The 22,972-nt window shown below is 45.6% G+C and overlaps 4 non-coding genes across 4 annotated transcripts; all 4 read right to left on the bottom strand.

The window, feature by feature from the left end:
• Positions 1-136: 136 nt before the first annotated feature.
• trnae-uuc (transfer RNA glutamic acid (anticodon UUC)) lies at positions 137-208 on the bottom strand. Its single transcript has one exon. It is a non-coding gene; the product is annotated as a tRNA-Glu (tRNA).
• A 1,950-nt stretch (positions 209-2,158) lies between these two features.
• trnae-uuc (transfer RNA glutamic acid (anticodon UUC)) lies at positions 2,159-2,230 on the bottom strand. The gene has a single exon. It is a non-coding gene; the product is annotated as a tRNA-Glu (tRNA).
• A 4,394-nt stretch (positions 2,231-6,624) lies between these two features.
• On the bottom strand, positions 6,625-6,696 carry trnae-uuc (transfer RNA glutamic acid (anticodon UUC)). The gene has a single exon. It is a non-coding gene; the product is annotated as a tRNA-Glu (tRNA).
• Positions 6,697-8,643: 1,947 nt separating this feature from the next.
• trnae-uuc (transfer RNA glutamic acid (anticodon UUC)) lies at positions 8,644-8,715 on the bottom strand. Its single transcript has one exon. It is a non-coding gene; the product is annotated as a tRNA-Glu (tRNA).
• Positions 8,716-22,972: the final 14,257 nt, after the last annotated feature.

The raw sequence follows: 22,972 nt of genomic DNA, 5'->3' as shown, positions 1-22,972 counted from the left end.
ACAGAAGGCAAGGAAGTACATTGTGTACCTGTTGAGGCGACAGCAGTGTTGAAATTTCAACGGTTGATCAGGAGCAGGCATTGCTTCGCGCGGGTGCATTGATTGGAGGCATTTCAAACAGCCCAAAAACACACTGTTTCCTGGCCGGGAATCGAACCCGGGCCACGGCGGTGAAAGCGCCGAATCCTAACCACTAGACCACCAGGAAAGCTGCAAGAATGTGCTTGCCAGCAAGCAGAGCAACGCAGACTTTCCTCCTTGCTGCTTTGAAATTCAGATCACTTTCACGCCAGACAAACTTTTCGTTCAAGATGACATCTTTTAGACGAGAACACAAAGGACAAGTTCACTAAGCCACAGCACCATTGCGGGAAGGCGTCCATTTGGCATATATTTCCTTCTATGCTTTTCTCAGAGACAGAGGCATACAGTCAGAGAGAAGCCGTCGGGGAATTGAATACTGAACATTATAATTTCCAGGACATTGTAGAGGAAATGGTGATGCAGTGCTTGAGACAAAGCATCAAACACACATAAAACACCCGTATGTGCTCTCTTTGTGTGGGTATGTCTCAGATATCCATCTCAGTGTCATGGATTCATGGAGGCTGGCAGCACAGATGGAGGCCATTCGGCCAATCGTGCCCGTGCTGTCTCTTTGAAAGAGCAGTCATGCTTTCTCCCGCTGTTATCTTATTTTCTCTCTCCCTCCTCAGTGCCCCACACAAAAAGAGCACACTCTACTAACGAGGAACTGGTGCAGGGAATTGTTATACATTTCTTCATATGTCAGTACATATTTAATAATTATTTTAGTTCATTTTATTCTAATCAACTTTTCCCAGGGTCTTTTTAAGGAGCTGCCCAAAGGTTTAAAATTGGGGATGTTCAAAATCCTCCCCGTCGGCGAATTGAACCCCGGTCTCCCCCGTGACAGGCAGAGATACTCACCACTATACTAACGAGTAACTGAACGATACCGAATCTGTCAGAGCTAAAATCCTCCTGTGAACAGAGGTACAAACAAGCAGAAGGGACAGAAATAAGAAAAGAAGAAATAGGAGCAGGAGTGGGCAATTCGTCCCCTCGAGCTTGCCCCGCCATTCAAAAAATTCATGGCTGATCAGATCTTCAACTCAACGCCACTTTCCTGCCCGCTCCCCATAACCCTTGACTCCACTGTAGCTCAAATATATGTCTATCTCCACGTTGAACATATTCAATAACTCCGCCTCCACAGCTCTCTGGGATAGAGGATTCCAAAGATTCACCACATTCTGATTGAAGAAATTCCTGCTCATCTCCGTTTTAAATGGCCGACCGGATATCCTGAAGCTTTGCCCCCTAGTTTTAGGTTCCCCCAGGAGGAGAAACATCCTCCCTGCATCTATCCTGTCAAGCACCCTCAGAATCCTACACATAGAGAGACACGGACAAAGAGGGAGACAAAGATAGACATACAGAGCGAGACACTCAGTTTGACGTCTTGCAGAGTGGTCCGAGGGATAAGGAACTTCAGTTATGTTGAGAGTTCGGGATTGTTTTCCTCAGGCGGTTAAGAGGAAATTTAATAAGAGGCTTTCAAAATTACAAGGGGATTTGATTGAGGTAATAAGGAGAAACGCTTGCCAGTGGCAGGTATGACGGTAACCAGAGGAGACCAATTGAAGATAACAGAATCAGTATGGGGAGAATTGTATTACGCAGCAAGGGCTCATGCCTAATGAATATCTTACTGCTTAGAAATGTTATCACGGCCCAACTCTCTCTCACTAAAGTCTTGCACACGTTGCTAACTTTCAAATGTTGCATTCTTCACACTGGCGTTGAGTTGATTGATAGCCGTGCTGTGATAAGCTAAGTTTGTTAGGGGGGTGCGGCCTGCAAGAAAATACATGGAAGATTGATAATAACCGTGACTGTTCTGACACTGTGAGCTGCAGTTAAATGTGGAAATGTACACGTTTAAATTGTCTCGTTCCAAATATAATTTCCTGCTGACTTTGAAACAGCAGGCATTTTACAGAAGGCAAGGAAGTACATTGTGTACCTGTTGAGGCGACAGCAGTGTTGAAATTTCAACGGTTGATCAGGAGCAGGCATTGCTTCGCGCGGGTGCATTGATTGGAGGCATTTCAAACAGCCCGAAAACACACTGTTCCCTGGCCGGGAATCGAACCCGGGCCACGGCGGTGAAAGCGCCGAATCCTAACCACTAGACCACCAGGGAAGCTGCAAGAATGTGCTTGCCAGCAAGCAGAGCAACGCAGACTTTCCTCCTTGCTGCTTTGAAATTCAGATCACTTTCACGCCAGACAAACTTTTCGTTCAAGATGACATCTTTTAGACGAGAACACAAAGGACAAGTTCACTAAGCCACAGCACCATTGCGGGAAGGCGTCCATTTGGCATATATTTCCTTCTATGCTTTTCTCAGAGACAGAGGCATACAGTCAGAGAGAAGCCGTCGGGGAATTGAATACTGAACATTATAATATCCAGGACATTGTAGAGGAAATGGTGATGCAGTGCTTGAGACAAAGCATCAAACACACATAAAATACCCGTATGTGCTCTCTTTGTGTGGGTATGTCTCAGATATCCATCTCAGTGTCATGGATTCATGGAGGCTGGCAGCACAGAGGGAGGCCATTCGGCCAATCGTGCCCGTGCTGTCTCTTTGAAAGAGCAGTCATGCTTTCTCCCGCTGTTATCTTATTTTCTCTCTCCCTCCTCAGTGCCCCACACAAAAAGAGCACACTCTACTAACGAGGAACTGGTGCAGGGAGTTGTTATACATTTCTTCATATGCCAGTACATATTTTATAATTATTTTAGTTCATTTTATTCTAATCAACTTTTCCCAGGGTCTTTTTAAGGAGCTGCCCAAAGGTTTAAAATTGGAGATGTTAAAAATCCTCCCCGTCGGCGAATTGAACCCCGGTCTCCCGCGTGACAGGCAGAGATACTCACCACTATACTAACGAGTAACTGAACGATACTGAATCTGTCAGAGCTGAAATCCTCCTGTGAACAGAGGGACAAACAAGCAGAAGGGACAGAAATAAGAACAGAAGAAATAGGAGCAGGAGTGGCCAATTCGTCCCCTCGAGCCTGCCCCGCCATTCAAAAAATTCATGGCTGATCAGATCTTCAACTCAACGCCACTTTCCTGCCCGCTCCCCATAACCCTTGACTCCACTGTAGCTCAAATATATGTCTATCTCCACGTTGAACATATTCAATAACTCCGCCTCCACAGCTCTCTGGGATAGAGGATTCCAAAGTTTCACCACATTCTGAGAGAAGAAATTCCTGCTCATCACCGTTTTAAATGGCCGACCGGATATCCTGAAGCTTTGCCCCCTAGTTTTAGGTTCCCCCAGGAGGAGAAACATCCTCCCTGCATCTATCCTGTCAAGCACCCTCAGAATCCTATACATAGAGCGACACGGACAAAGAGGGAGACAAAGATAGACATACAGAGCGAGACACTCAGTTTGACGTCTTGCAGAGTGGTCCGAGGGATAAGGAACTTCAGTTATGTTGAGAGTTCGGGATTGTTTTCCTCAGGCGGTTAAGAGGAAATTTAATAAGAGGCTTTCAAAATTACAAGGGGATTTGATTGAGGTAATAAGGAGAAACGCTTGCCAGTGGCAGGTATGACGGTAACCAGAGGAGACCAATTGAAGATAACAGAATCAGTATGGGGAGAATTGTATTACGTAGCAAGGGCTCATGCCTAATGAATATCTTACTGCTTAGAAATGTTATCACGGCCCAACTCTCTCTCACTAAAGTCTTGCACACGTTGCTAACTTTCAAATGTTGCATTCTTCACACTGGCGTTGAGTTGATTGATAGCCGTGCTGTGATAAGCTAAGTTTGTTAGGGGGGTGCGGCCTGCAAGAAAATACATGGAAGATTGATAATAACCGTGACTGTTCTGACACTGTGAGCTGCAGTTAAATGTGGGAATGTACACGTTTAAATTGTCTCGTTCCAAATATAATTTCCTGCTGACTTTGAAACAGCAGGCATTTTACAGAAGGCAAGGAAGTACATTGTGTACCTGTTGAGGCGACAGCAGTGTTGAACTTTCAACGGTTGATCAGCAGCAGGCATTGCTTCGCGCGGGTGCATTGATTGGAGGCATTTCAAACAGCCCAAAAACACACTGTTCCCTGACCGGCAATCGAACCCGGGCCACGGCGGTGAAAGCGCCGAATCCTAACCACTAGACCACCAGGGAAGCTGCAAGAATGTGCTTGCCAGCAAGCAGAGCAACGCAGACTTTCCTCCTTGCTGCTTTGAAATTCAGATCACTTTCACGCCAGACAAACTTTTCGTTCAAGATGACATCTTTTAGACGAGAACACAAAGGACAAGTTCACTAAGCCACAGCACCATTGCGGGAAGGCGTCCATTTGGCATATATTTCCTTCTATGCTTTTCTCAGAGACAGAGGCATACAGTCAGAGAGAAGCCGTCGGGGAATTGAATACTGAACATTATAATATCCAGGACATTGTAGAGGAAATGGTGATGCAGTGCTTGAGACAAAGCATCAAACACACATAAAATACCCGCATGTGCTCTCTTTGTGTAGGTATGTCTCAGATATCCATCTCAGTGTCATGGATTCATGGAGGCTGGCAGCACAGAGGGAGGCCATTCGGCCAATCGTGCCCGTGCTGTCTCTTTGAAAGAGCAGTCATGCTTTCTCCCGCTGTTATCTTATTTTCTCTCTCCCTCCTCAGTGCCCCACACAAAAAGAGCACACTCTACTAACGAGGAACTGGTGCAGGGAGTTGTTATACATTTCTTCATATGTCAGTACATATTTAATAATTATTTTAGTTCATTTTATTCTAATCAACTTTTCCCAGGGTCTTTTTAAGGAGCTGCCCAGAGGTTTAAAATTGGGGATGTTAAAAATCCTCCCCGTCGGCGAATTGAACCCCGGTCTCCCGCGTGACAGGCAGAGATACTCACCACTATACTAACGAGTAACTGAACGATACCGAATCTGTCAGAGCTAAAATCCTCCTGTGAACAGAGGTACAAACAAGCAGAAGGGACAGAAATAAGAACAGAAGAAATAGGAGCAGGAGTGGGCAATTCGTCCCCTCGAGCCTGCCCCGCCATTCAAAAAATTCATGGCTGATCAGATCTTCAACTCAACGCCACTTTCCTGCCCGCTCCCCATAACCCTTGACTCCACTGTAGCTCAAATATATGTCTATCTCCACGTTGAACATATTCAATAACTCCGCCTCCACAGCTCTCTGGGATAGAGGATTCCAAAGTTTCACCACATTCTGAGAGAAGAAATTCCTGCTGATCTCCGTTTTAAATGGCCGACCGGATATCCTGAAGCTTTGCCCCCTAGTTTTAGGTTCCCCCAGGAGGAGAAACATCCTCCCTGCATCTATCCTGTCAAGCACCCTCAGAATCCTACACACAGAGAGACACGGACAAAGAGGGAGACAAAGATAGACATACAGAGCGAGACACTCAGTTTGACGTCTTGCAGAGTGGTCCGAGGGATAAGGAACTTCAGTTATGTTGAGAGTTCGGGATTGTTTTCCTCAGGCGGTTAAGAGGAAATTTAATAAGAGGCTTTCAAAATTACAAGGGGATTTGATTGAGGTAATAAGGAGAAACGCTTGCCAGTGGCAGGTATGACGGTAACCAGAGGAGACCAATTGAAGATAACAGAATCAGTATGGGAAGAGAGACTGGGCAGATTGGGTTTGTTTTCCTTGGAGCAGAGGAGGCTGAGGGGGGACATGATTGAGGTGTACAAAATTGTGAGGGGCATAGATAGGATGGATGCTGAGGAGCTTTTCCCCTTAGTAGAGGGGTCAATAACTAGGGGGCATAGATTCAAGGTAAAGGGAGGGAGGTTTAGAGGGGATTTGAGAAAGAACTTTTTCACCCAGAGGGTGGTTGGAGTCTGGAACTCACTGCCTGAAAGGGTTGTGGAGGCAGAAACCCTCACAACATTTAAGAAGCATTTGGATGAGCATTTGAAATGCCATAGCATACAAGGCTACGGGCCAAATGCTGGAATATGGGATTAGATAAGACAGGGCTTGATGGCCGGCATGGACACGATGGGCCGAAGGGCCTCTATCTGTGCTGTATTACTCTATGACTCTATGACTCTAATTGTATTACGCAGCAAGGGCTCATGCCTAATGAATATCTTACTGCTTAGAAATGTTATCACGGCCCAACTCTCTCTCACTAAAGTCTTGCACACGTTGCTAACTTTCAAATGTTGCATTCTTCACACTGGCGTTGAGTTGATTGATAGCCGTGCTGTGATAAGCTAAGTTTGTTAGGGGGGTGCGGCCTGCAAGAAAATACATGGAAGATTGATAATAACCGTGACTGTTCTGACACTGTGAGCTGCAGTTAAATGTGGGAATGTACACGTTTAAATTGTCTCGTTCCAAATATAATTTCCTGCTGACTTTGAAACAGCAGGCATGGAAGGACATTGTGCACCTGTCGAGGCGACAGCAGTGTTGAAATTTCAACGGTTGATCAGGAGCAGGCATTGCTTCGCGCGGGTGCATTGATTGGAGGCATTTCAAACAGCCCCAAAACACACTGTTCCCTGACCGGGAATCGAACCCGGGCCACGGCGGTGAAAGCGCCGAATCCTAACCACTAGACCACCAGGGAAGCTGCAAAATGTGCTTGCCAGCAAGCAGAGCAACGCAGACTTTCCTCCTTGCTGCTTTGAAATTCAGATCACTTTCACGCCAGACAAACTTTTCGTTCAAGATGACATCTTTTAGACGAGAACACAAAGGACAAGTTCACTAAGCCACAGCACCATTGCGGGAAGGCGTCCATTTGGCATATATTTCCTTCTATGCTTTTCTCAGAGACAGAGGCATACAGTCAGAGAGAAGCCGTCGGGGAATTGAATACTGAACATTATAATATCCAGGACATTGTAGAGGAAATGGTGATGCAGTGCTTGAGACAAAGCATCAAACACACATAAAATACCCGTATGTGCTCTCTTTGTGTGGGTATGTCTCAGATATCCATCTCAGTGTGATGGATTCATGGAGGCTGGCAGCACAAAGGGAGGCCATTCGGACAATTGTGCCCGTGCTGTCTCTTTGAAAGAGCAGTCGTGCTTTCTCCCGCTGTTATCTTATTTTCTCTCTCCCTCCTCAGCGCCCCACACAAAAAGAGCACACTCTACTAACGAGGAACTGGTGCAGGGAGTTGTTATACATTTCTTCATATGCCAGTACATATTTTATAATTATTTTAGTTCATTTTATTCTAATCAACTTTTCCCAGGGTCTTTTTAAGGAGCTGCCCAAAGGTTTAAAATTGGGGATGTTAAAAATCCTCCCCGTCGGCGAATTGAACCCCGGTCACCCGCGTGACAGGCAGAGATACTCACCACTATACTAACGAGTAACTGAACGATACCGAATCTGTCAGAGCTAAAATCCTCCTGTGAACAGAGGGACAAACAAGCAGAAGGGACAGAAATAAGAACAGAAGAAATAGGAGCAGGAGTGGGCAATTCGTCCCCTCGAGCCTGCCCCGCCATTCAAAAAATTCATGGCTGATCAGATCTTCAACTCAACGCCACTTTCCTGCCCGCTCCCCATAACCCTTGACTCCACTGTAGCTCAAATATATGTCTATCTCCACGTTGAACATATTCAATAACTCCGCCTCCACAGCTCTCTGGGATAGAGGATTCCAAAGATTCACCACATTCTGAGAGAAGAAATGCCTGCTCATCTCCGTTTTAAATGGCCGACCGGATATCCTGAAACTTTGCTCCCTAGTTTTAGGTTCCCCCAGGAGGAGAAACATCCTCCCTGCATCTATCCTGTCAAGCACCCTCAGAATCCTATACATAGAGAGACACGGACAAAGGGGGAGACAAAGATAGACATACAGAGCGAGACACTCAGTTTGACGTCTTGCAGAGTGGTCCGAGGGATAAGGAACTTCAGTTATGTTGAGAGTTCGGGATTGTTTTCCTCAGGCGGTTAAGAGGAAATTTAATAAGAGGCTTTCAAAATTACAAGGGGATTTGATTGAGGTAATAAGGAGAAACGCTTGCCAGTGGCAGGTATGACGGTAACCAGAGGAGACCAATTGAAGATAACAGAATCAGTATGGGGAGAATTGTATTACGCAGCAAGGGCTCATGCCTAATGAATATCTTACTGCTTAGAAATGATATCACGGCCCAATCTCTCTCACTAAAGTCTTGCACACGTTACTAACTTTCAAATGTTGCATTCTTCACACTGGCGTTGAGTTGATTGATAGCCGTGCTGTGATAAGCTAAGTTTGTTAGGGGGGTGCGGCCTGCAAGAAAATACATGGAAGATTGATAATAACCGTGACTGTTCTGACACTGTGAGCTGCAGTTAAATGTGGGAATGTACACGTTTAAATTGTCTCGTTCCAAATATAATTTCCTGCTGACTTTGAAACAGCAGGCATTTTACAGAAGGCAAGGAAGTACTTGTGTACCTGTTGAGGCGACAGCAGTGTTGAAATTTTAACGGTTGATCAGGAGCAGGCATTACTTCGCGCGGGTGCATTGATTGGAGGCATTTCAAACAGCCCAAAAACACACTGTTTCCTGACCGGGAATCGAACCCGGGCCACGGCGGTGAAAGCGCCGAATCCTAACCACTAGACCACCAGGGAAGCTGCAAGAATGTGCTTGCCAGCAAGCAGAGCAACGCAGACTTTCCTCCTTGCTGCTTTGAAATTCAGATCACTTTCACGCCAGACAAACTTTTCGTTCAAGATGACATCTTTTAGACGGGAACACAAAGGACAAGTTCACTGAGCCACAGCACCATTGCGGGAAGGCGTCCATTTGGCATATATTTCCTTCTATGCTTTTCTCAGAGACAGGGGCATACAGTCAGAGAGAAGCCGTCGGGGAATTGAATACTGAACATTATAATATCCAGGACATTGTAGAGGAAATGGTTATGCAGTGCTTGAGACAAAGCATCAAACACACATAAAATACCCGTATGTGCTCTCTTTGTGTGGGTATGTCTCAGATATCCATCTCAGTGTGATGGATTCATGGAGGCTGGCAGCACAGAGGGAGGCCATTCGGACAATCGTGCCCGTGCTGTCTCTTTGAAAGAGCAGTCATGCTTTCTCCCGCTGTTATCTTATTTTCTCTCTCCCTCCTCAGCGCCCCACACAAAAAGAGCACACTCTACTAACGAGGAACTGGTGCAGGGAGTTGTTATACATTTCTTCATATGTCAGTACATATTTTATAATTATTTTAGTTCATTTTATTCTAATCAACTTTTCCCAGGGTCTTTTTAAGGAGCTGCCCAAAGGTTTAAAATTGGGGATGTTAAAAATCCTCCCCGTCGGCGAATTGAACCTCGGTCTCCCGCTTGACAGGCAGAGATACTCACCACTATACTAACGAGTAACTGAACGATACCGAATCTGTCAGAGCTAAAATCCTCCTGTGAACAGAGGGACAAACAAGCAGAAGGGACAGAAATAAGAACAGAAGAAATAGGAGCAGGAGTGGGCAATTCGTCCCCTCGAGCCTGCCCCGCCATTCAAAAAATTCATGGCTGATCAGATCTTCAACTCAACGCCACTTTCCTGCCCGCTCCCCATAACCCTTGACTCCACTGTAGCTCAAATATATGTCTATCTCCACGTTGAACATATTCAATAACTCCGCCTCCACAGCTCTCTGGGATAGAGGATTCCAAAGATTCACCACATTCTGAGAGAAGAAATTCCTGCTCATCTCCGTTTTAAATGGCCGACCGGATATCCTGAAACTTTGCCCCCTAGTTTTAGGTTCCCCCAGGAGGAGAAACATCCTCCCTGCATCTATCCTTTCAAGCACCCTCAGAATCCTATACATAGAGAGACACGGACAAAGAGGGAGACAAAGATAGACATACAGAGCGAGACACTCAGTTTGACGTCTTGCAGAGTGGTCCGAGGGATAAGGAACTTCAGTTATGTTGAGAGTTCGGGATTGTTTTCCTCAGGCGGTTAAGAGGAAATTTAATAAGAGGCTTTCAAAATTACAAGGGGATTTGATTGAGGTAATAAGGAGAAACGCTTGCCAGTGGCAGGTATGACAGTAACCAGAGGAGACCAATTGAAGATAACAGAATCAGTATGGGGAGAATTGTATTACGCAGCAAGGGCTCATGCCTAATGAATATCTTACTGCTTAGAAATGTTATCACGGCCCAACTCTCTCTCACTAATGTCTTGCACACGTTGCTAACTTTCAAATGTTGCATTCTTCACACTGGCGTTGAGTTGATTGATAGCCGTGCTGTGATAAGCTAAGTTTGTTAGCGGGGTGCGGCCTGCAAGAAAATACATGAAAGATTGATAATAACCGTGACTGTTCTGACACTGTGAGCTGCAGTTAAATGTGGGAATGGACACGTTTAAATTGTCTCGTTCCAAATATAATTTCCTGCTGACTTTGATACAGCAGGCATTTTACAGAAGGCAAGGAAGTACATTGTGTGAATGCTTTGAGCTAAGGTGGGAGATTCTGTGTCAGTTATCGACACCGAGGACCCAGTGTCTAAAATGGCACAGTACTGCCGGCCTCCTAACAGTACATTTAGACACGGGCGTGTGGACTTCGGCTCCCCGGGCCGTGGAGACCGTCATGTCCTAGTAGCTGGCGAGGAGGGCTCGGAACGCCTCCATCTCTTGGTGAGACAAGCCTCTCTTGGGTTGTCACTGCCCCTCTCTCCCTCCACCCTGTCGGTAACAGTCGGCCTGTTCATGCACTGTCCGCCCGCAATTAGTAAACCATCTCTTGGCTGGTGCATTCCTTAGCCAGGTGGTCCGGTGCATTATAAATGTAACAGAGTCGAGCCTCTTGTATGACTGCTACAGGTTCTGTTTTAATGCCCGGGGCTGCTATGGTGGGCCATAGTACTGATTTGTACTTGTCCAACCTCCCCCAGAAGCGATTCCCATGTCCCAGGAATTTGAATTCCTCCCCCTTGCACCATTCCTCTAGCAACGTATTAATCTGAAATATCCTTCTATTTCTACTCGGACTAGCACGTGGCACTGGTAGCAATCCTGAGATTACTACCTTTGAGGTTCAATTTTTATTTACCCCCTAACTCCCTATATTCAGCATTTTGGACCTCGTCCCGTTTTTACCTATATCGTTGTTACCTATATGCTCCACGACAATTGGCTGTTCACCCTCCCCTTCCAAAATGTTCTGCAGCCACTCTGAGACATCTTTGACCCTTGCACCAGGGAGGCAACATACCATCCTGGAGTCACGTTTGCGGCCACAGAAACGCCTCTCTATTCCCCTTAAATTAGAATCCCCCATTACTTTTGCTCTACTCCTCTTTTTGCTCCCGTCCTGTGCAGCAGAACCATCTGTGCCAGGAAGTTGGCTGCTGTTGCCTTCCCCTGATAAGCCATCCTCCCCAACAATATCCAAAGCGGTATATCTGTTTGAGAAGGGGTTGGTCACAGGGGACACCTGCCCTACCTGCCTGCGCCTACTACTCTGCCTGGTGGTCACCCATTCTCTTCCTGCCTGTGCAGCCTTTACCCGCGGTGTGATCAACTCCCTAAACGCTGAACTGTGGAACGCTGCACTTGAAATATTGGTATAAGGGAAGTAGAAAATCCAGGCTGCCTGTCAGGAGACTGATCACTGAAGCGATTGTTCCCATTGGAAGCAGGAATGCAGCAGCAGTATGCTAACCACTGTTCATTTCACGGAATCAAAGACTCTATTTTGATACGATAGATAATAGAGAATATTTGCACTCCTAATCACAAGTTCATCAGATAAATGGATTGAAAAACAAATCTGACCCTCATCCTGAACACAGGTTCCAGCTCACCATCTGTTTATAGGGAATGGATCTTCTCCTATCTTTGTCTTATTGCAACGTTCACTGTCTGGATCGGACAGGTTGAGAATATATTCTTGTTATACTAATCGGATTGGGGCGCAGGAGCAGGTGAGATGCGCTGCTCAACAGGGAAGTTTGGAAGGGCGAACGAGGAAGTGGCTGTGAGATGTTGGGTGCAAGATTGGCAGCAAGCTTGGCGTGGTCGATAAATTATAAGGACTGGAAAAAAGGTTTAACCGAGGCCTCAGATTCTGCAACGCCTAAAACAACTTTTTGCCGAAAACGAAGCTGTGAGAAACAACATTTGGAGATGTTGGGGATTTGAGCCCAGAATCTCATGCATGCGAAGCATGCGCGCTACCACTGAACTACATCCAGAACTGATGCGTTGTTGTAATCATTGAATCATAGAGATAGGAACAGGAGTAGGCCATTCGGCCCTTCGAGCCTGCTCCGCCATTCAATGAGATCATGGCTGATCTTCGTCTGAGATCATAGCTGATCTTACCAGTTCAGTACCCCGTTCCCGCCTTTTCTCCATAACCCTTAATCCCCTTAGCCTTCAGAAATATATCCAATTCTCTCTTGAAAATATTTATTGAATTAGCCTTCACAGCCCTCTGTGGCAGGGAATTCCACAGGCTCACCACTCTTTGAGTGAAGAAATTCTTCCTCATCTCTGTTTTAAATGATTTGCCCGCTATTTTTAGACTGTGGCCCCTGGTTCTGTGCTCCCCTGCCATTGGAAACATTCTCTCTGAATTCAGCCTGTCCAGGCCTGCCATAATTTTATATGTTTCGATGAGATCCCCTCACAATCTTCTAAACTCCAGTGAGTACAAGCCCAAACTATTCAATCTCTCCTCGTAGGTCATTCCCGCCATTCCAGGTATCAGCCTGGTGAATCGCCGCTGCACTCTTTCCATGGCAAGAACATCCTTCCGCAGATGGGGCGACCAAAACTGTACACAATACTCCAGATGCGGTCTCACCAGCACCTTGTACAGCTGTAGTAAGGTATCCCTATTCCTATACTCGAACCCCCTTGATATGAAGGCCAACATACCATTTGCCTTCTTAATCGCCTGTTGCAAATGCATGCTCTCCTTCAGTGACTGGTGCACAAGAACACCCAGGTCCCTCTGCACTTCCCCATCTCCCAATCTATTGCCATTTAGATAATAATCCACCCTCCTGTTTTTACCCCCAAAGTGGATAACCTCGCATTTATCCACATTATAGTGCATCTGCCACGTATCCGCCCATTCCCCCAACCTGTCCAAATCGCACTGTAGCCTCCTGACATCCTCATCAGAGCTCACCCCTCCTCCTAGTTTAGTGTCGTCAGCGAATTTGGAAATATTGCATTCAATTCCCTGATCCAGATCATTTATATATATTGTGAACAGCTGGGGTCCCAGGACAGATCCTTGCGGCACCCCGCTGGTCACTGCCTGCCACTCCGAAAACGAGCCGTTTATTCCAACTCTCTGTTTTCTATCCGCCAGCCAGCTCTCTATCCACGTTAATACTTTGCCCCCAATCCCATGAGCCTTAATTTTGCATGATAATCTTTTGTGTGGAACCTTATCGAAGGCTTTCTGGAAGTCAAGGTACACCACATCCACTGGCTCTCCCCCATCTATTTTACCAGTTACTTCCTCAAAAAATTCCAGCAGATTAGTCAAACACGATTTACCCTTTGTAAATCCATGTTGACTCTGTCCGATCCTTTCCCCATTTGTCAAGTGCTCCGCTATTTTATCCTTAATAATGGACTCTAGCATTTTGCCCACAACCGATGTAAGGCTTACTGGTCTATAATTCCCTGTTTTCTCTCTACCCCCCTTTTTAAATATTGGGGTAACATTAGCTACCCTCCAATCCACGGGTACTGTTCCCGAGTCAATGGAGTTCCGGAAGATGATCCTTAGAGCATCTGCTATCTCCAGGGCCACCTCCTTAAGTACCCTAGGATGTAGTTTATCAGGCCCCGGGGATTTGTCGGCCTTCAGTCCCCTCAACTTACCCAACACCATATCCCTAGAGATACTAATTTCTGTCAGCTCCTCCCTCTCATTAGTCCCTATGTTTGTCGATATTCCTGGGAGGTTATTTGTGTCCTCCTTTGTGAATACAGAACCAAAGTATGAGTTTAATTGGTCTGCCATTTCCTTATTCTCCATTATATATTCTCCCGAATCGGACTGCAAGGGACCGACTTGGGATTTTACCAGTCTTTTCCTCCTGATATACCGATAAAAGCTTTTGCAGTCTGTCTTTATGTTTGCTGCAAGTTTACTTTCGTATTCTATTTTCCCCTTCCTGATTAATCCCTTTGTCCTCTTTTGCTGTATCCTGTACTGCCCCCAATCTTCCGGTCTGGTGCTTTTTTTTGCCAGTTGATATGCCCTTTTTTTTGATTTTATGCTGTCCCTAATTTCCCTCATTATCCACGGTTGAGTCACCTTTTTAGGTTTATTTTTATGCCAAACCGGTATAAACATGTTCTGGAATTCTTCCATTCTATCTTTGAATGCTTGCCATTGTCTATCCACTGTCAATCCCCCCAGAAACACCACCCAATCAATCTTACCCAATTCCCGTCTCATACCCTCGTAATTCCCTTTATTTAAGTTCTGGACCTTAGTCTCTGATTCAATTTCCTCACTCTCCATCTCGACTGAGAGCTCGATCATATTATGATCGCTCTGACCCAAGGGGCCTCGTACAAGAAGATTGCTGATAAGTCCCTTCTCATTGCACAATACCCAGTCTAAAATGGCCTGATGTCGAGTCGGCTCCTCGACATATTGGTCCAGATAACCGTCCCGAAAACATTCCAGGAATTCCTCCTCCTCAGAATTTTTACTAATTTGGGTAGTCCAATCAATATGTAAATTAAAGTCACCCATGATGACAGCTGTGCTCTTATCGCACGCTTCTCTAATTTCCCTTTTTATGCCTTCCCTCACCTCCATATTACTATTTGGAGGCCTATATATCACACCCACTAACGTTTTCCTCCCCTTGCTATTTCTCATTTCTACCCATACAGATTCCCTTTCATCCGAGTTAATATCCTTCCTTTCCATTGCATTAATCCCCTCCTTTACCAGCAATGCTACCCCACCTCCCCTACCTTTTTGCCGATCCTTCCTAAATATTGTATATCCCTGGATGTTAAGTTCCCAGCCTTGCCCACCCTGCAGCCACGTTTCTGTAATCCCAATCAAATCATACTTGTTTACCTCTATTTCCACAACTAATTCATCCACCTTGTTCCTAACTTAGGGGAAGTTGAAAAGGTAGGTTCAATTTATTTTATTTCAGGAGCCTAACCTAGGTGGAAAAGGTTCCAGGACAGGAGGCGGCAGTGAAAATACAACACCAGAAAACAGGTAGGTGAGTACTTTCACAAACTTATTCTAAGTAGAATTCAATAATTAAGCTAAATCGTAGTAAATAAAAGGGTATTGTAGGGTTAAGTCATGGAAGGGCAGCTCGGACACGTGTCATGCTTCTCCTGTGCCATGTGGGAAATCAGGGACACTGTCCCTGACAACTATGTGTGCAGGAAGTGTGTCCAGCTGCAGCTCCTAGCAGACCGCATGGCGGCGCTGGAGCTGCGAATGGACTCACTCTGGAGCATACGCGATGCTGAGGATGTTGTGGATAGCACATTCAGTGAGTTGGTCACACCGCAGGTAAAGGCTAGCTCAGACAGTAAATGGGTGACCAAAAGGCAGGGTAAAGGCAGGAAGGTAGTGCAGGAGTCACCTGCGGTCATCTCCCTCCAAAACAGGTTTACCGTTTTGGGTACTGTTGGGGGAGATGACTTATCAGGGGAAGGCACCAGCAGCCAGGTTCAGGGCACCATGAGTGGCTCTGCTGCACAGAAGGGCGGGAAAAAGAGGGATAGGGCTATAGTGATAGGGGATTCAATTGTAAGGGGGATAGATAGGAGTTTCTGTGGCCGAGACTGAGACTCCAAGATGGTATGTTGCCTCCCTGGTGCAAGGGTCAAGGATGTCTCGGAGCGGGTGCAGAGCATTCTGAAGGGGGAGTGGGATCAGCCAGTTGTCGTGGTACATGTAGGTACCAACGATGTAGGTAAAAAGAGGGAGGAGGTCCTACAAGCTGAATTTAGGGAGTTAGGAGCTAAATTGAAAAGTAGGACCTCAAAGGTAGTAATCTCTGGATTGCTACCAGTGCCACGAGCTAATAAGTTTAGAGAGAGTAAGATAGATAAGCTAAATACGTGGCTTGAGCAGTGGTGCAAGGGAGAGGGATTTAAATTCTTGAGGCATTGGAACCAGTTCTTGGGGAGGAGTGACCTGTACCAAGGGGACGGTCTACACCTGAACTGTGAGGGAGCCGATGTCCTCGGGGTAATATTTTCTAGGGCGGTTCGGGAGGATTTAAACTAATTTGGCAGGGGGATGGGAACCTAGGTAGTGGAAAAGAGGGAAGTCATATGAAGTTAGAAATAGATGGTAGAAAGGTGAGAAGCAATAAGGAAAGGAGAGAAACACAAAGGGCCAAACTAATTCATAATGAGAGTGTGAAAAAAGCAAGCCTGAAGGCTTTGTATCTTAATGTAGTAGAGAAGACCTGGCTGCCTTTTCTTTCTAATCTCCCTTTGCTTTCTGTGTCTGTGCTGAAGAAGGAGCACCTGAAGAGAAGAATTCTGGCCTCGTCACTCCAGGATCAATGGAATGTGAAATGAGATGGAAGTCTTTGGTAATTATTTGGCCTATTGCTTCTCGGAAAAATGTAGACTGAGAGTAGAGCTCATTGTAGGCATTTGACATTAAGGAGAGGTTAAAATCATAGACTGTCATGCCTTTGAAAGTGATGTCCAATTTCACCTCACACCCCAGCGTTCTTCCAACGAGCCTGCAGATTAATTCCATTCAAAAACATATCCAATTTCCTTTTGAAGTTGCTTCGAATCTGACTCCACTACCTTTCTAGGTAATGTGTTCCTGCACTTAGCAAGCGTCTGTGCGCCAACATATATTACATCTATGCCCTCTGGTTATCATTCTACTTGTCAGAGGAAATAGTTTTCCTACTTGTTCTACCAAATCTCCTCAAGTTCTTGAATATCTCTATTAAGCCTCCCCTTTAACGTATCTGCTTTAAGGAGAACAATCCCAGGTTCCCCAATTACTCCAGATAACTAAATCCCTTAACCTTGGTACCATTGTGGGAATCTCCTCTGCACCCTCTCCAAGGCCTTGCCACCCTTCCCAAAGTATATTCCGATAATTGAGCAAATTACTCCCGCTGAGGGTAACCAGTGCTTTAGGAAGATTTAGCATAACTTCTTTACTTTTTTCACTATTCCTCTATTGATAAAGCCAAGCTTCCCATAAGCTTTCATTCATATTGCCTCTCCTCATTCGTCCTAACAAATTATGTTACGCCACACTTTTCTGCGTTAACTTCCATCTGCCATGTGTTTCCCCAACCTTCTTGAAGGCGATCAGAGAGTCAGCACCTACAACACCGGAGTGCAACGCATTACTGCTCTCTGGAAAAGTAACACCACTAAAATCCAGTCTATTGCTCCCTCTGTGTCAGCTTGAGAATATATTCTTTATATATTAATCGGAATGGAGCGCAGGAGCAGTTGGGAGGTGCTGTTCAACCGGTAAGTTTGGAAGGGTGAACAGGCAAGCGGCGGTGAGATGGTGGCAGCAAGGAGCAACAAAATGGTAAAAGTGGTGGAACCTGCGTAAGTGAGATACAGCGCGCGTGGAGACGTGAGAGTGAACAGAAATGCTAGCATCGAAAGTTTAAGAAGTGAAATAGATATTGGTAAAACTAGTCTGCCTGCACAGGATAACGCTTTTTGTGAAGCAACACAATTTAAAAATGCCGCAATAACTGACAGCGGTGGAATTCGAACTCTCGCTTCAAAAGAAATTGGAGCCTAATTCCATTTACGTTACACCACTCGGCGACGCTACCAGAGCGACAGCGTTAACGTCTGAAACTAGTGACTGGTGATTCAAAAGTGGCTTTTTGTTTCAAAGGGTAACAAAAGAAATTCAAGTAGTCGACGGCAAACCCTCTTCTGATATTGCAACACACTAGATCAGATGAAACTACTTGTTCACAGGGCAACACCAATAAATAGATGGATGTTTGAACACACCAATTGCTAATTTAATTCAATATTGATCCCGAAAGCAGCAGTGCGAAAAAAAATAGAGATATCTGGTCATTATCACGTTGTTGCCTTTGGGAGCTTGCTGTGCGCAAAATGGCTGCGGCGTTCCCTGCATTACAACAGGAATTACACTTTAAAATATATCTTTGGCTGTACAGCGCTTTGGGCCGTGTTCAGGTCGTGAATGGCGCTAAAGTAATACAAGTTTGAGCAGAGCCTGAGGGGAAACAGTGCAAGAGGACAACAAATGAAAGTGGGAGAACCGGCGGCAGAGAGTCAGCGAGAGTGGACAGAACGAGCCTGAGGCAAGAAAGAACCAACGGTAGAAACCAAGAAAGATAATCAATTCCATATGGAAAATTTTTGAAAATTTTGCCAATTGTGGGAATAACTTTCCGAGTAAAGGCGTCATCTTTTCATCTTTGGTCAAATGCTCTCTCTGAACTGAACTATTCCGGCCGCATTGAGCCTGAAATTTACCATAATTATAAGAGGAGAGAATAATATGGGATGTTTGACCTCCTAATCACAATTTCCGCAGACTAATATAATTTAATCCAGTATGCTTCCACTGCGCCACTCTGCTGGCGGTTGGTGCAGGAGCCTGGCTGGTGTTTAGGTTCCGATGCTCCACAGTGCTGTGTGTTAGCGAGACAAATTACAGCATCCAGGCTGTGTTGAAAGCTATAGCATGGCCCGCAAACAGCCCAGAGACCCGGATCCCGCAGCAACTCTGTTGGCAGCCTCACATGGCTGCACAATATCACAAGGACACTCAGAATTACACCACCCACAATGGGACAGACCCAGAATGACACACAGACAACCAGCAAGGGTCTTGTTGGCCACACAGAGGGAGCGACAGAGAAAGACACCGAAGAAACCAGCAGGAGAGAGAGACAAACAGACTGAATAACATGAGGGGGAGACCGAGACTGAGGGAAAGACCGAGACTGCGAGAGAAACAGAGAGGGAGGTAGACAGACAGGGAAACGGAGACAGGAATAAAGAGAGAGACTTGCATGAAGGTGCTTTTTGCTGTGTAAAGAAATTCCCTGTTGTGTAAAGCTGTCCCCTGTTATATAAACTTGTTCTCTGTTGTGTAAAGATGTTCGCTGTTGTGTAACGGTTTTCCCTGTTGTTTAGAGATGTTGTCTGCTTTGTAAAGATGTCCGCTATTGAGTAAAGTGTTTCCTGTTGTGTAAAGGTTCTCCGTGTTGTGTAACGGTGTTCCCTCTTGTGTGAAGGTATTCCCTGTTGTGTAAAGGCCAAGAGCACCATCTGGTGCTGGAGAGGCGGCACTGCAGGAATGCGTTGAGAAAAAGTTTGCAGCAATTGCAGCTTATGTTGGTGCATATAAATTGATTTGAAATTTGTGTTGCAGGTTATTGTGTTTATTGCAAGAAGGAAGTTGCTGTAAGTAAAGCGTAAAGTGCGATAAAAATACCTGCCGCACTAAGCCTGAAATTTACCATAATTATAAGAGGAGAGAACAATAGGCGATATTTGCCCTCCGAATCACAAGTGCCTCAGACTACTGGAATGAAAAACACATCCGACTAAAATCCTGAACACAGAGTCCAGATCCCCCCAAGTTTTTTTTACATTGAAGAAGGTATCTTCTCTTAAGCATGTCTTAATGTAATGTCTGGTTAGGTTAGATTGGAAAAAATATATTCGTGTTATATTAAGCGGATTGGAGCACAGGAGCAAATGGGGTGTGCTGCTCAACGTTCTGAAGGGCGAACGGGGAAATGACGGAGAGATGGTGGGTGTGAGAGTGACAACGATGGGGGGCGCGGTCGATAGATTGCACGAAATGAAAAAAACACAAATGCAAATGTGCTGTATATCTGTGGTGTGTTGAAGAGTGAGAAAATTGCCTGAAATCAGTTTCTTGGGTCATGGTGTTTCTAGTGTTCGCGCCAATTATGGACGAAAGGAAATTCTTCAAATCACATCTGCCTTTTAACAACCACTAAAGGGCAAGGACATCCATGATGAAGTGACATGATACGAACAAGCCTCACTGCCTGTTGTGAATGAAGCAGCGAAATTTATGAAAGCCACAATATCAGGCAGATAGGTGGGATTGAAACCCACGGCTCCGTAGAAGATGAAGAACCTGAATCCAGCTCCGTAGACCGCTCGGCCACGCTACCACAGAGATTCATAGCGGTTCTGAAACTAGTAACTGATGACTGAAATTTGTCTTTGTCTTGCTAAATAAAGGGGAAATAAAGTGAATTTAAATGAGTAGATGGCAAAATCTCTTCTGATGCAACCCACTAGATCAGAAGAAGCAACGTGTTCACCGGGGAGCACTAATAAATAGATGTTTGTTGGAGCACAACGGGTGTAAATTTAATTCATAATTTATCCTTAAATCAACAGCACGAATAAAACAGTTGAGCTGATCATTATCACATTGCTGCTTGTGGGAGATGTTGTGTGCAAATTGGCTGTGGCGTTTCCAACATTGCAAAATTAAAACACTTCAAAATACTTCATTGGTTGTAAAGCGCTGTGGGTCGCCCTGAGATGGAGAAAGGCGCTAAGGCAATACAATCTGAGAAATGCGTGCGAGCCTGAGGAAAGCAGTGCAAGAGGACAACAAATAAACTGTGGGAACCGACGGTGGAGAGTCAGTGAGAGCTGAGAAAGAGATCACGAGGGAAGAAAGAACCAACGGTAGAAAAAAAGAAAAATGATGATTTCCATATGGAAATATTTGAGAAATTAGGCAATTGTCGTATTAAAATTCTGAGAATAGGCGGCACATTTTGAGCTTCCTTCTTGCTCTCTCTCTCAACTGAATTATTCCTGCCGCATTGACCCTGAAATTTAACATAATTATAAGAGCAGTGAATAATAGGGATTATTTGCCCTACAAATCACACGTTCTCAGACTGATGGAATGAAAAACACATATGACACTCATCCTGAACACACAGCCAATCTCAACACCTATTTATACAGATGGGATCTTCTCTGATCCTTGCCTGAATGTAACTTTCACTGTCGGGGTAGGTTAATTTGAAAAAATGTATTCGTGTTATATTGTGTCAGGGCATCCAGATGAGCTGAGGGCGATGGATTGCCAATGAGAATGTCATCTACTTACTGAAGACAGGCAGAATCTTGCATTTTGGTGTCTGCCAATGCCTGCTGGCTGGATACCCTTTTCCAGGCTCTCGTGAAAAATAGTAGGGGCATTGTGAAATCCCTGAGGCAACCAGGTCCAAGTATAATGAATGGACCGGACAGTGAAAGTGAAACACTCTTGGGATCCGGGATCCAAAGGGCATGCCCTAAATCTGCTTTGGATGTCCAGTGCCGATTATGGACAGGGCTGCGTGGAGGCTTTTTAAAATAGTGGCTGGATTCACCACTAATGCATGGAGATTGGAGTAACCCGATTCAGAGCCGTATAATCAATGGTCATTCTCCAGGATCCATCTGATTTCTGCACTGGCCATACCGGGGAGCTGATACGGGAGCGGGTCTTTTTCAATATGCCGGTTTCTAATAAGTCTAACACTATCGACTCAAAGGTCTTTTGGGCTTCTGATCGGAGGGAGTATTTTCAGTGGGCCTCTTGGTAAAGACCTTGGACCCTAACTGGGTCCATCTCCGCTCTGCCGCAGTCTAATTTGTGGGTGGCCCATGTGAGAGGGTAAGTCTCGCAAAACTCTCCCCCATGGTCCGTCCTCCACCCATGTGAGAGGGTAACCCTCACAAACTTTCCCCCATGGACCTTCCTCCGCACATGTGAGAGGTTAACTCTCACAAACTCTCCCCCATGATCCTTCCTCCACCCATGCGAGAGGGTAAGCCTCAAAAACTCTATCCCGTGGTCGTTCCTCCGCCCATGTGAGAGGGTAAGTCTCACAAACTCTCCCCCATGGTCGTTCCTCCGCCCATGTGAGAGGGTACGTCTCACAAACTCTCCCCCATGGTCCTTCCTCTGCCCATGTGAGAGGGTAAGTCTAACAATCTCTCCCCTATGGTCCTTCCTCCGCCCAGGTGAGAGGGTAAGCCTCAAAAACTTTCCCCCATGGTCCTTCCTTCGCGCATGCGAGAGGGTAAGTCTCAGAAACGCTCCCCCATGGTCCTTCCTCCGACCACGTGTGCTTAGCCGGGCGGAGGGCTTGTACTCGGCATTGTCGGGCTTTATATTGCTGGAAGGGAAATCTCCCCCCCCCGGCCCCCCTACTTCCAAGAGATGAACACTTAGCAGCAACGTTGCCTCTATCTGGTGCAGGACATCTAAACCTAAAATCAGGCCCTTGCTGTTGGGACCTACCCAAAGAGTAACCCACCAGTTACGACTACTGGGGATAATTGCAGTGGAATCAGAAGAATCTGATGGAGGACCGCGCTTTCTCCAGTAGCCCCACTTACTTGGATGGTTCGATCTATCGTGGGAAATTCTGAGTAGGTTATTTGATCAGCTACCAGACTCATTTCTTTCCACCCATTCCTGATCACTTCACTTTGGTATTTTAAATTGGCCTCTTGGACCCGTTTAACAACAGTGACACTGGTGGCCATAGCCGGAACGTCCGGTGAAAAGGTTTTCCCCTCATCACCCATGTCAATCATTACGTATATCCTTATGCTCTATCTTATACTTTAACATGCTTTCTTCTCACGCAATCGCAATGCAATCGCATTGAGTTTAAGCAGACTTTGCTAAGTGGCAGAAAACGTCTTTTAATTGCATTTACTGAATTCTAGTGAGTAAAAAAGTGAATTATTTGAAGAAAGTTAAATTTTTTACAGTAAATTAAGCTGTTGGGGAGTTGAAGCCGTAAGTCGAATCCGGGTATAAAAAGGGGCGGGCTTAGTGCGGTCGCGC

Source organism: Somniosus microcephalus, unplaced genomic scaffold (genome assembly GCF_052327205.1).
Source record: "Somniosus microcephalus isolate GS21.2 unplaced genomic scaffold, FLI_Smic_1.0 unresolved_chr8, whole genome shotgun sequence".
Classification (NCBI taxonomy): domain Eukaryota; kingdom Metazoa; phylum Chordata; class Chondrichthyes; order Squaliformes; family Somniosidae; genus Somniosus; species Somniosus microcephalus.
This window is presented reverse-complemented; position numbering and strand designations above follow the sequence as displayed.